The following is a 13705-nucleotide window of genomic DNA, read 5'->3' as shown; positions in this document are numbered from 1 at the left end:
ATACTTTAGCATTCTGGGTAAGGAAATGAATAATAAATACAAAGGCAAATGAAATTTTGCCAATTATGTACATTGAAAAATTCATAGCTAGCCATAGAAAATGAGTATATAATATTGTGTTGCTTGTAGTATATTTAAAAAGAGTAAGTTAAATAGATTCATTTTTGGTTAGTATGTGTGAGCTACTAAAGGGAAAGAAAATGGGAGAAATACTGATGGCATTCAGTGAAAAAAAAGTAGAAAGTCAGAAAGCCAAAACATACTATATAGAAATAAATGTTGGTGGTTAGAATGGTAGGCAGACTGCTATGTGTTCTAGACTCTATATTCATGGAAGACTGAGAAAATTGAGTGACCCTACAACTTTTGTATGTGCACATGTTTATATATGGTGGTTATGAATTTATAATCTAACATGATGTAAGAGTGAATAATAAGAGGATCCACCCAAAGATGGCGGCATGAGTAGGGTGGCAGAAATCTCCTCCAAAAACCATATATATCTGGAAAATACAGCAAGTACAACTATTCCTAAAAGAGTGACCAGAAGACACAGTACACCAGCCAGGCTACATCTACAAGAAGCCAACATCTCATGGAAGAGGGTAAGGTGCAGAGCCGTGACCCAGTGGTACCCGAGCACTCCCCCTACCCCAGCTCACTGGTAGGAAGAAAAGAATTAGAGTGTGGAGGGAATGGAAGCACAGGACTGCTAAACAATCAGCCCAAGTAATCTGCCCCAGGAGCACAGACACACATTGCATGGTGCTCTGCATATTAGAGGAGCGGAAAAGCAAAATCTGAGACTAAGACTACAAACAGGTTCCCACAGCCGGCTGCCCTGGGACAAAAGAAAAGCAGGCTCTTTAAAAGTCTTAAATGGACAAGGGTTTAACAGGTGGACAAAATGGTACTGGCACACTCAGTCCAGCAGGCTGGGAATTTTAAGGAACATCAGGCACCCTATCCCCCTGGGTGGCAACACAGATCTGAGGCCCCTCATGGCAATAAGCAGCCTGCTGTTCCTTCATCCCCATCAGCACCTATGAGCAAACCAGCTGTTCCCTCCATTGCTACAGACTAGCTGGGGAGCAGCCCTGCCTACAGCAACCACACAGCTTAAAACAGAGGCTTCTCCCGGTAAGTGGCTAATGGCCCAGACCCAGAGGCTGATCCCTGTGAGTGGCTGACCATCACAGACAGAGAGTCTGGAAGGCACAAAGGGGCTTTGTTCTCGCCATGAACATGCGCCACTAGCCTGCAACCCCTGCCAGTGCCCTAGGCCATCCTGAGGGCCGCCACCCCCATGACAGCTCAGGAGATTAACCCAGAGGCAGGTCTGTGTACCTGGTTGACCGGCACAGACAGAGGAAAACTGGCACAGAATCCAGGAAGCATGAAGGGGTCTGTTCTTGCAGCAAACACATGCTAGTCACCTACAACTCCCACCCTAGGAGATCCCAAGGGCCACCCCGCCCATGGCAGCTCAGGGGATTGACCCAGAGACTGCTCCCTGTGTGCAGTTAACTGGCACAAACAGCAGAGACAGGCAGGGTGAATGGCGAGCAGGAAGGGATTTTGTTCTCCCAGCTGACACACAGGCCACTCACCAGTGACCACTCCCATTGCCATGAAAAAGCAGAATCTTCTTCAGTCCAAAATTCCTCAAACACCAGAAAGATTAAAATCACCAATCTTCCTGAAAAAGAATTCAAAATAAAAGTCATAAGCATGCTGATGGAACTACAGAGAAATATTCAAGAGCTAAGGAATGAATTCAGGAAGGAGATAACAGAAATGAAACAAACAATGGAAGGATTCAGGAGCAGACTGGATGAGGTGGACGAGACTGTTAATGGAATGGAAATCAGAGAACAGGAATACAGAAAAGCTGAGACAGAGAGATTAAAAGTGATCTCTAGGAATGAAAGAACATTTAGAGAACTGTGTGACCAATTCACATTGAACAATATTCACATTACAGGTGTACCACAAGAAGAAGGGAGTTCTTTGAAGATAGAGAGTATCTTTGAAGAAGTAATTGCTGAAAACTTCCCCAATCTGGGAAAGGAAATAGTCTCTCAGGCCATGGAAGACCACAGATCTTCCAATACAAGGGACCCAAGGAAGACAACACCAAGACATATAATAATTAAAATGGCAAAGATTAAAGACAAGGACAGAGTATTCAAAGCAGCCAGAGAGAGAAAAAATATCACCTACAATGGAAAAGCAATCAGGCTATCATCAGACTGTGCAGCAGAAACCTACAGGCCAGAAAGGAATGGCACGATATATTCAACACATTGAAACAGAAGGGCCTGGAACCAAGAGTACTTCTATCCAGCAACACTTTCATTTAAATTTGAAGGAGGGATTAAACAATTCCCAGATAGGCAAAAGTTGAGGGAATTCATCTCCAACAAACCATCTCTATATGTATTTTAAAGGGACTGCTCTAGATGGAAGTGCTCCTAAGGCTAAATAGCTGTCACCAGAGAAAATAAAACCACAGCAAAGGAAGTAGACCAATTAAATCCATAAAATCAGCTATCTACAAAGTCAGTCAAGGGAAACACAAAGTGTACAGAAAAAAACACCTAACATATAAAGAATGGAGGAGGAAGAAAAAGAAGGGAGAGAAGTAAGGAATCATCAGACTATGTTTATAATAGCTTAATAAGAGAGTTAAGTTAGATGGTTACATAGTAAAGAAGCTGCCCTTGAGCATTTCATAACCACAAATCCAAAGCCTGCAATGGCAATAAGTACATATCTATCAATAATCACCCTTAATGTAAATGTACTGAATGCACCAATCAAAAGACACAGAGTAACAGAATGGATAAAAAAGCAAGACCCATATATATGCTGCCTACAAGAGACACACTTCAAACCCAAAGACATCCACAGATTAAAAGTGAAGGAATGGAAAAAGATGCTTCATGAAAACAATAGGGAGAAAAAAAGCAGGTGTTGCAGTACTTGTATCAGACAAAATAGATTTCAAAACAAAGAAAGTCACAAGAGACAAAGAAGGACATTACGTAATGACAAAGAGTTCAGTCCAAAAAGAGGATATAACCATTATAAATATCTATGGATCACCTACATATGTGAAACAAATACTAACAGAATTAAAGGAGGATGTAGAATGCAATGCATTCATTTTAGGAGACTTGAACACACCATTCACTCCAAAGGGCAGATCCACCAGACAGAAAATAAGTAAGGACAAAGAGGCACTGAACAATGCACTAGAACAGATAGACCTAACAGACATCTACAGAACTCTACACCCAAAAGCAGCAGGATACACATTCTTCTCAAGAACACATGGAACATTTTCCAGAATAGACCATATACTAGGCCACAAAAAGAGCCTCAGTAAATTAAAAAAGATTGAAATTCTACCAACCAACTTCTCAGACCACAAAGGTATAAAACTAGAAATAAATTGTACAAAGAAAACAGAAAGGCCCACAAATGCATGGAGGCTTAACAACATTCTCCTAAATAATCAATGGATCAATGACCAAATTAGAACAGAGATCAAGCAATATATGGAATAAAATGACAACAACAGCACAATGCCCCAACTCCTGTGGCACACAGCAAAGGCAGTTTTAAGAGCAAAATACATAGCAATCCAGGCCTATCTAAAGAAGGAAGAACAATCCAAAATGAATAGTCTAAATTCACAATTATTGAAACAGGAAAAAGAAGAACAAATGAGGCCCAATGTCACTAGAAGGACAGACATAATAAAGATCAGAGAAGAAATAAATAAAATTGAGAAGAATAAAACAACAGAAAAAATTAATGAAACCAAGAGCTGCTTCTTTGAGAAAATAAACAAAATAGATAAACCCCCAGCCAGACTTATTAGAAAAAAAGAGAATATAAACACATAAACAGAATCAGAAATGAGAAAGGAAAAATCACTACAGACACCACAGAAATACAAAGAATTATTAGAGAATACTATGGAAAACTATATCCTAACAAACTGGATAACCTAGAAGAAATAGACAACTTTCTAGAAAAGTACAACCTTCCAATACTGACCCAGGAAAAAACAGAAAATCTAAACAGACCAGTTACCATGAAATTGAATCAGTAATGAAAAAACTACCCAAAAACAAACCTCCTGGACCAGATGGCTTCACCGCTGAATTCTATCAGACATTGAGAGAAGACATAATACCCATTCTTCTTAAAGTTTTCCAAAAAATAGAAGAGGAGGGAATAGTTCCAAACTCACTCTATGAAGCCAGCATCACTCTAATATCAAAACTAGGCAGACACCACAAAAAAAGAGAACTACAGACCAATATTTCTGATGAAAATAGAAGCAAAAACACTCAACAAAATACCAGCAAACCGAATTCGAAAATATATCAAGAGGATCATACCATGATTAAGTGGGATTCATCCCAAGGATGCAAGGATGGTACACCATTTGAAAATCCATCATCATCATCTACCACATCAACAGAAAGGACAAAAACCACATGATCACATGATCATCTCCATAGATGCTGAAAAAGCATTTGACAAAATTCAACATCCATTCATGTTAAAAACTCTCAACAAAATGGGTATAGAGGGCAAGTACCTCAACATAATAAAGGTCATACATGACAACCCCACAGCAAATATCATACTTAACAGTAAGAAGCTGAAAGCTTTTCCTCTAAGATCAGGAACAAGATAAGGATACCCACTTTCCCCACTTCTATTCAACATAATACTGGAGGCCCTAACCACACAATCAGACAACACAAAGAAATAAAAGGCATCCAGATTGGTAAGGAAGAAGTCAAACTGTCACTGTTTGCAGATGACATGATATTGTACATAAAAAAATCTAAAGAACCCTCTCCAAAACTACTAGAACTAATATCTGAATTCAGCAAAATTGCAGGATACAAAATTAATACACAGAAATCTCTTGCATTCCTATACGCTAATGGTGAACTAGCAGAAAGAGAAATCAGGAAAACAATTCCATTCATAATTGCATCGAAGAGAATAAAATACCTAGGAATAAACCTAACCAAGGAAGTAAAAGAAGTATACTCTGAAAACTACAAGACATTCTTAAGACAAATTAAAGAAGAAACTAATAAATGTAAATTCATCCCTTGCTTTTGGGTAGGAAGAATTAATATTGTCAAAATGGCCATCCTACAGATTCAACGTAATCCCTATCAAAATACTAACACATTCTTCAATGAACTGGAACAAATAATTCCAAAATTCGTATGGAACCACAAAAGACCCCGAATAGCCAAAGCAGTCCTGAGAAGGAAGAATAAAGCAGGGGGGCGATTTCACTTCCCAACTTCAAACTCTACTACAAAGCCACAGTAATCAAGACAATTTGGTACTGGCACAAGAACAGACCCATAGACCAGTGGAATAGAATAGAGAGCCCCAAGCATATATGGTCAATTAAAACATGATAAAGGAGCCATGGATATACAATGGGGAAATGACAGCCTCTTCAGCAGCTGGTGTTGACAAAACTGGACAGCTACATGTAAGAGAATGAGACTAGATTACATTCTAACTCCATACACAAAAGTAAACTCAAAATGGATCAAAGATCTGAATGTAAGTCATGAAACCATAAAACTCTTAAAGAAAACATAGGCAAAAATCTCTTGAACATAAATATGAGCAACTTCTTCATGAACATATCTCCCCAGGCAAGGGAAACAAAACTAAAAATGACAAGTGGGACTATATCAAAGCAAAAAGCTTCTGTACAGCAAAGGATACCATCAGCAGAACAAAAAGGCATCCTACAGTATGGGAGAATATATTCATAAATGACATATCCGATAAGGGGTTGATGTCCAAAATATATAAAGAGCTCACATGCCTCAACAAACAAAAAGCAAATAATCCAATTAAAACATGGGCAGAGGACCTGAACAGACAGTTCTCCAAAGAAGAAATTCAGATGGCCAACAGGCACATGAAAGATGCTCCACATCGCTAGTCATCAGAGAAATGCAAATTAAAACCACAATGAGGTATCACCTCACACCAGTTAGGGTGGCCAACATCCAAAAGACGAACAACAAATGCTGTCGAGGCTGTGGAGAAAGGGGAACCCTCCTACACTGCTGGTGGGAATGTAAATTAGTTCAACCATTGTGGAAAGCAGTATGGAGGTTCCTCAAAAAACTCAAAATAGAAATACCATTTGACCCAGGAATTCCACTCCTAGGAACTTACCCTAAGAATGCAGGAGCCCAGTTTGAAATAACTGTATCCTTTTCAATAATTATCATGGTAAAACCACACTAATAGCCTAATAATTAGGAAATTATGGAGTATAGCATTATCAAGCAAATTGAATGCTATGCAAAACTTATGTGGTAATTTTGAGGCCCATGGGCTAGCATGAAACAATGTTCTTTTTGTGACATTAAATAAAAAACAGAAAAAAAAGAAATATACAGGTACATTACAAATGCAACTATCTAAACTATATCAAAAGGTATATAAATAGGACAAATGGATTTAAAATTGTTTTGAACTACAGTGTGGTAAATGTGGGTGATCTTTCTAATGTTTCTGTAATTTTGCTGGCTTTTTCTTTTTTTTTTTATAATACAAACAGCTCATATTAGTATTCAATTATCAAACTAACCCACAGCCATTAACGGCTTTCTCAGAATGAACAGTATGAATTTATGTACCTACTTCTGGTAGAACAGTTCTGATGTGAATGAATGTAAAGTTCCTCTGAAATAACTTATAGTAGGCCAAGTGTTTGCTCAAAGGAATCTACTAAGCCAGTTCTTGATTTTTTGTTTTGTATTTAACTTATGAACATATCCTAGAGAGTGATAAGAACACACTAAAAATCATTACCCAGATTTCTCTCTAAATTTAAGAGGCTGTGGACAACATTGGAAATGTGAGACCATGTGGGGGCCCGGCCTATGGCCGAGGCTGAGCCCCACTCCAGCTGGACAATGCCCTAAAGATGACGCCTGCTTCCCTGTTGGGGATTGGCCCAGCAGACTTCCATACCCGTGCACAGCTCGTGCTGCCCGCTTAGAGTGGCGCGTGACACCTATCCGCTTAAAGGTCACGCATGATACTGTCCCGGATTGGTTGGGTGACTGAATATAAGGGAGCCCGCCGGGAGGGAGAAAAAGCTTCCCGACAACTGCTGTAACCACCGTGAGAGATTAGACAATAAAGCCTAGAGAAGAATCAAGACCTTGGGCGTCTTGCCTCGGCCCCTGAAGGGTTGCGACAAGACCATAAGCTTTTTATTTGGAATGTTTCTAATTTGGGGCTTTTTATTTGCAACACCCTAAGATTTGAGCATATATTTAATTCAAATTGATCCTTCATTCAAGACACTGAAAAGGCCTAGCAATTTTAAGTGATTACATTTTTCTGCAGATTGTAAGCAGGAGGAAGGAGAGGTAGAAACCCAAGAATGTCCATCACCTGCACAATATACAGGCTGCATAGCAGGTCATTATCTCCTCAGCCTTGAATCATGAATTCTGTTTTGTTAAAGTTGAATACAACCTATTATTTCCCATAGAACAGTGGAGCTGTTCGTGACATACTATCTTTTGTTGTTGTTCTGTCTCTTGTGTGTGGGTTCCCTTTCACAAGCAAAACAATTCTTCCAGTGGTGCCACGTGAACAATGCACGTTACCCACTTTGCTCTTCCACTGCTGGTTCCAACACAGAGGGGTTGCTGACACGTTTACTCTGCCCTCTGTGCACTGCCCAAGGAAACATGTCAGTATATCTGTCCTAATTTCTCAGGCCTTCTGATGGGCAGCTTGACACCCATACACACTGCCTGCTTACAACTTGTAAGGTGTGAAGATAAAAATGGGGCGGGAAGAGGCTTCCATCCACCCGTTATATCTGCCTTGAGAAGGACGCAAAGGAGGACACGGAGACCCTAGCTAACAGTGTCATGAGCCCCAGCACAGCCATGTTGGCGCCCCTAATGGGTCCTGTTATTTCAAAAGCCTGGCAAAAGTGAGAAATGAAACAGCATCACATGTTTTTCTTTAGTGGATTGCCTTCAGGCTATATTCCTATAGAATTTGGCAAATCAAAAAATAGCATGTTCAACAAGCCCTTTGTATACCTCTCTCCTGCTTCACAAAGATGGCATTGATAAGTCACACCAGCGTGGGAGAAGGGGGAAGGGGAGGGAATGGGTGTGAAATCTTATACTCCCTATTTGAAATAAAACATCATAGTGTTTATTCTATTCAAACCATTGTTTCATTTTTAAAAATTGGGAAGTATAGGGGTGGTAGATATCAACTTTTCATATCATGGAGTCTGACTGCTATCTTTCCACATTAGAAAGAACAGAATTCTTGCATGCAGTTTCACATAATGAAGTGTGGGCATGCATCAGGGAGGAATCTAGGGCCCTTTAATGCCATAAAAGAAAGGATGTTTGTGGTAAGACTTTTGTTTTATGACTAACTCCCCGAATATTTATTTAAACAGGAAACAAACCCTGGCTTTTGGTTTGCCCATTACTAGGAAGTTGAGGCCCACTTGGACTTTGGGCTTACAGAGCCATGAAATCATAAATGGATATTGTTTTAAACTGTTAAGTTTGTGGTAATTTATTACACAGTACTAGGAAACAAATACACATAAACAAAATACTTTCCTTCTAGAAGCAACTTGAGGGAAGAAAGTATTTTATTCACAGCTCTCTCCTCAGTACCTAGCAGAGTGCCTGGTGCAAACAGTGGAAGAGCAATGAAGATTTGCAGGGTAAATCAGCAAAGGAGAAATATTCTGAATGCAGAGTATTTCTGTAATTAATTTTAGAATTTAAAAAGAATGGCTACTAAAAATAAATGTCTCCTAGGCTTAAATATCCAAATCCTCAAGGGAACATTGAAAAGACAATTTGGTATCAGAACAGAAAGCCCTGTTAGGACAGACCCAAAGTAACAAGGAACCCAACTGAACAGGATTTCACACACATATGCACCTTGCATTCCATTTTAGCAGAAAGAGAAAGACAACTCTGGTTTAATCCATCAGAGAAGCCAACCAACAAGTTATTACAACAGGCAGCAAAGTGTAGTAGTTGAAAATCATTTAACTCAGAACCAGAAGTTATACCCATTCCAAGCTCTGTCATTAATGAAGTGAGTGGATGAGTGGATTTTCGTGAATAACTGGTTTTTAGGGTCTGAAGATGTTTACCTTAAAAAAAAAAAAAGGAAGATCACAGAGTCCTTGCAATCCAAACGGCCTAGAACCTCCTCACACCGGGCCTCACCCCCTCCTGGGTTCTCAGGCCAGCTAACTTGACCTGTTTGTCCAGTGTGCTTACAAGTTCTCAGCTTTTAAACTGTGGTCCTTAGAATACCAGTTTGGACACAAAAATGCAGAATCCCAGGCACCATCCTACACCTACTAAATTTGAATCTGAAATTTTAACAAGATCCCCAGATGACTGTGCATGTGACAGCTTTGAGAAGTGCCCATCTTCTTGTCTAGGAGGCCTATTACTTTCTATTGCATTACACTCACCCAAGTCACATTCAGTTACTTGCATGACCCAAGCAGGCATTTTACTGATGCCTTATGTCTTTTAGGATGTAAAGGTTAAAATAGGCTTTGGAATCAATCAGACATAGGGTAGTAACCCAGTTCTGACACTAAGGCATTATGTCATGGCATTTTATACAGCCTCAGTCAAAATGCATTCCTGACTAGAAGACGGGATTGATGGAAACCACCTAGTATGGCTAATGTGAAGATTAAGCACAATTATTCACATGGAGAACATAAAACCTGGCATATAGAATGGGCTTAATAGATGGTGAATGATCACTAGCACCCCCACCCCCACCATCATTACGATTGCCACAGAATGACAGCCAGAGGAAACACTACCAAATACTTAACAGCTTCTTCATCACCAAATAAATTTTGATTACATTCATCTGGGAAAATTCCCGGCACAGTCTAGATGACCAAAATATAATATCATTTGGATTCACACTGAGAAATTATTTGACTAATATAAGCCTTTTCGTATCTTCAGGGACACTACAGAGATTTTAATCAAGGTGACTGTGACAGCATCTTCTAATAGAACCCAATTTTAGAGGATATATTTAGGAACTTATTAAATGTCTTTTTGTTGAGGACAGGGCAAGCAAGTTTGGAAAAAGTGACATCTCAACTAGATTCATATGGAAAATAGCTTTTGGTCATAAGACAAAATTCCGAATTGAGAGAAACCCCAGTGAATTAGTCACTGAGAAAAAATTCCTCTATGAAGAATGATTTCAGCCAGTAATCCTGGAACAGAAAATGACAATAAGGTTCTTGAAATACAATGTGATATCATTAGTTACAGTTAGCTCATATACTGTTGATTACTTGGGAGAAATCATATACAATTACTTTGCCTCCTAAAGGCTATGAATGAAAAACAGATACACATGTTCAAATGATTCCTTGACTCTCTGTATCAATGCTGCTCTACGGAAATTGGTTTCCTCATGAGAATCCAAAGGTAAATGAGCTGCATAAAGCACGTGACTTTGTCTCAGGTTTCAGAGCATGATAGACACGAGGATATTTAGTTCCAGACACTAATGCCTGTGAATGTCCATATTAATTAAATGTCTTTTTAAAATCAATCATGATCAATGCCCTAGCCCATTCTTCTTATGTGGCACATCATTGGCTTGTTTAGAAGAACTTGTATTACATCTGCTGTTGTCATTTGCTATTCCAACCAATTGTGAACTAGCTGTGAGATGCTTGTAAATACTTCACAGGACTGACAAACACAGGAGCCTCCGGGCTGGGTGGAGTAAGTCTTAAAGATCAACAGATCAATCACTTGAAGGCTCTGAACTTGAATAAACCATTTCTATCAAGCCTCAGGCAAACAGCCAGTCAGGAAGGAAAACAAACTAAGGGGGGCAGCCCAGAGTGACAAGGTGAGAGCAGCTAAAACACCTGCCCCCTTCCCCAGACACTCCGGGACACCTAACGAAAATGGAAAATCGGAACTAGTTCATAGTAATTAGTTCTTACTATGCTCTGTCCCTCTGAACACCTGCTGTTGCGGACTGAAGTTTCACATTTCCAAAAATATGTAGAGGCCAAAATCAAGGAAGGGTTCCCAATGTCCTTTTTCTATCTTTTGTTGAATGCAAACTCATAAAGGATTTCTCCCCCTTAATTCTTCATATTACATTAGAATCCAAGCCTACTGAACATAAAGTACGTTTTTTTCCCACATTCAACTCTATGAAAACTAATTATTAATAAAAAAGTTATTATGCCAATCCCTAAATAAAAGGCTCACACACCTGTGCAATTACAATGGCCCTTTATTTCAGATGGCTCAGATACACCTTAGTAGAAATCATTGCAGTTCGAGGGTACATGGCTGCCGTTATAAAAGGTGACCATCCTTCAAGAGGCACCTTTACACTCCAGTGCTTCTGCTGTCAATCAACACCGTATAATGGATTGACAGGGAGGGCGGGTGGACAAGAAGTGGAAGGAAGTACCATCCCCAACGGCCATACACAGGGCTTCTCAGTTCACAACAATCAAAATACTACAGTAATGAAATGATCTCATTTGCTTCGAGAACCTATAGTTAGTTTTTCTAAAGAAAGCGCACAATGGTCTGGCAGATTCTAGTCCCCTGTGGGTGGTAGAGTTTTTAAAAGAATGCACAGAAAAATTGAATTCCTGTGCCAAGAAGCTGTTGTCACAGCAGTTTGCCCAGCTGCTCACTCCCGTCCTCCGTCTCTCCCCCACCAGCCTTTGCTGTCCCTTCTCGCTGTGCCTTGTTTCTGTCCCTACAAAGCGTACCCAGAACGCAGCTCCCTGCCTGTCTGCCTGTCTGCCTGTGACCCCCAGCCGGGCCCCTCGCCCTCTGCCTCTAGATCCCGTTTCTCAAGCCAGTTGCTGGCAGGGCCAGCGTGCGTTAGAGATGGAAATAAAAGTCTCTGAACTAAAACCCTTAGCGGGGAGGAAAAAGTTGGAATGGAAACTTGCAAAACACTTCACACAGATTCCTCTCCCTAGATATAATTGTTGTAATTATGGTCTATTTTCCATCTCTCTCATTGCTCTAAAATTGAATGAAACACAAGCTTTAGACAGCACGGTCATTATGAGCCCCTGTGCCAGTTGCACTAGTTCCCTTTTCCATCAGCTTGGCAATCTTTAGATTTTTCCGTTGATTTAGTGGACTCACCGTTTTAAATGTATTTTTTTCTCCCTCTCCCTCTCCCCCTCCCTTTCCTCCTCCTCCTTCTACTTCCTCTTCCCCTCGTCCACCTCCCTTTTCTCGTCGATTCCAATAAGGCCCTTCGGCTTTGGCACATGGCACAGAGCTTGGTGCACCCCTTGTTTTCTGAATTACATCTTGAGTTGACACTTGGCTGGCAAAGGAAGTATGGCTACCTTCTTTTACTTTGCTCCAATTCAGATGTTTAGTAGAGGATGTTGATTACCTCTTTCCATATCTATGATGCATTTTACACATGCACTATAGTTAGAGTCTACAGTCAGTTCATCTCAACTGCCAGAGTTAGGTTCTCTAAAGTCACTGTGAATAATAAATCAGGGATACAGAAACACCGCTTCCATACAGAAACATGCAGGGTTTGGGTCCTGCAAGTCTGATCACAATGTTTTCATCAGCTGGTCACTACATAACCTTGTTTTGTGTAGGTTTAACGACACCTTATTTAATACGTATTGTTGATTGGTTAACATCAGCTCCTGACCAACAGCACGATAACCAATGGCTGAATGAAGCTGATCTAAGACACATATATTCTCCCTAAGGTGCACCACAGGCTTCTTGAACTTCAGAACACCGGTCAGCAATTCAGCACCGTGCATGCACTATTTTCAGCGGTGAAAGCACAAACAAAAACCACAAAAATGTAACACTAAAGAGACCATGAAAAGGACATTTGTTCACAGTGTGAGAGCTGAAACAAGGAGCCGTGAGGTCAGTTCGTTCCATCTCCACTAGAAATCAGCAAACTAGAAGTTTTTGCAGAGCTTCTCCCTGGGACCATATGCTGAGCTACAGTAAGGGACATTTGCATTGCAGGCCAGGTGCATTAATTCGAGAAAGACTGGGGACCAGAGTGGACCACCAGATGTCTATAGCAGTAACTAAGCACAATAAAATTGAGAAAAATAAAGCAGCAGAGCAAGCTATGAAAACCATTTTGAGAATTAATATGCACTTTTATTACTTTGAGATTTAGGTAAAAATAGATGAATTGAAAATGATTCTTACATTTAGAGTTAGCTGAATAGAAAAATGGCCAAACTGTTGAAAGAATCAGGAGAAACTGAGAGGAGGTTTGCGGGACAAAGGGTTCCAGAAGTGCTCTCTGTCAAGCTTGTATTCCATATCGTATCCACCAGAGATGATTTTCTCCTAATTTTAATGACATGAAATACTATTGTTTCACAAAGCACTCTGATTTATAGTTGGACTAGAGAGGTTTAATAATTATTTAGTACTTCCTTATTTAAATATTCCCTTTCAAGAGTTTTACCCACTAGCCCTGCCACTGTCATGGATCATTCCAAAATAAGTATCCCTTCTCTTCCCACTTACTGGTCCTGTACATAAAATATTTGCAGTTATCAAGCATGTACTTG

This window comes from Manis javanica, chromosome 14, assembly GCF_040802235.1.
Source record: "Manis javanica isolate MJ-LG chromosome 14, MJ_LKY, whole genome shotgun sequence".
Classification (NCBI taxonomy): domain Eukaryota; kingdom Metazoa; phylum Chordata; class Mammalia; order Pholidota; family Manidae; genus Manis; species Manis javanica.
This window is presented reverse-complemented; position numbering follows the sequence as displayed.